Source organism: Crinia signifera, chromosome 3 (genome assembly GCF_055691185.1).
Source record: "Crinia signifera chromosome 3, ASM5569118v1, whole genome shotgun sequence".
Classification (NCBI taxonomy): domain Eukaryota; kingdom Metazoa; phylum Chordata; class Amphibia; order Anura; family Myobatrachidae; genus Crinia; species Crinia signifera.
In genome coordinates this window covers 260344509-260345779 of record NC_139219.1, presented here as the reverse complement: position 1 = coordinate 260345779, position 1271 = coordinate 260344509, and the positions used below count along the sequence as shown (strand labels likewise).

The 1271-nt window shown below is 40.2% G+C and overlaps 1 pseudogene; it reads right to left on the bottom strand.

Moving 5' to 3' along the window:
* Positions 1-1152: 1152 nt before the first annotated feature.
* LOC146065168 (5S ribosomal RNA) lies at positions 1153-1271 on the bottom strand (annotated as a pseudogene).

The following is a 1271-nucleotide window of genomic DNA, read 5'->3' as shown; positions in this document are numbered from 1 at the left end:
AAGGGGGGGTGAGTCGGACCAGGGCCCCTCCAGGAAGCCCAGGCCTGGGTAATTAGTACCCACTCCCCTCCTCTCCCGGCAGCTCTGTTGGCAATTTGGTCAGTTGTGACTTTTTAACCTTCCTTTTCCTCTCTTTAATGTGATGCCGGGGGACTTGAACATTAGTGTGTGGTTGGTCGGACCATATATTTTTGGCCCCAAAAATACTATGCATCTCACTTTTACTTTATGTCTTGTCATGATTATTTGGGTTAGCAGTGTTCAGTACTAGATGAAACTGCATTTTCTTTTTTACATTTAAGTGCCCCCTGATCATATACCTTGGTACAGGCTGATGCCAGTAACAAAGCCATGAAAGCTGCATGGAAGCATATACACTGTTCTTTGAATGTGCAAAGTGACATCACACAAATCGTTATAGTACATTAGCTGACTAATAATAACCAACTCATTTCTAATGCACTGTAGTGAATTCAGGACACAAAGGTAACTTCATCAGGTTTGGTTTAAAACAATGTTCCTGGCACTAATTGGTTATGCAAGAAGGAGGGTATAGATCCGCACAGACTAGAAATTAGTTTATTGATCAGAAAACCAACTAAATTATAACTACTGAGGATATAATTTCTGGTAGTTATGGGGTTGGCGGTGCGCCCAGCGTTTAGGGTCAATGATTGTACACTGGGGTTTTGTCAGGGAAGACCTGACAAAGAGAGAAAAACGCTTTTTGGGCGCACTCCTTTTTTGTAAATTTACAAGTATTAGATGATTATTTTAAGATATAACTTTTATTATAGACTTTGTTAAAATAAATGGCACTCTGAGTTCAAATAGTTGAATGGGTTAAAAATGTAGTGTGATCCTCAAACTATTATTGTTTAAGGAATAATAATTAGTATGTCACACTTTACTTTGTCATTTATGCACTGAGTTTTTCAAAGGTACGATTACCAGTGAACATAGGCAGAGAAATGATTTAGTTCCCTTAATGGATCAATATAGTGTGCTAATATTGCACATTGGGTATATACAATGGTATACACAAATAAGTCACAGCCTTATGTAATAAATAATTTCTAATAACGACAATTCTCTCTAGCAGTCATGGGTACAGTGGTCGAATTGAAGCAGCGACTTGCTTCCCTTATATTTGTATTGCCACACCTGGTCTTCCCCAGGGGTCTCCCAACTGGGTACTGTCCTGGCCCTCCACTGCTTGGCTTCCAAGTTCGGAGAGGGGTTGGGCAAACCAGCGGGGTATGGTGGCAATA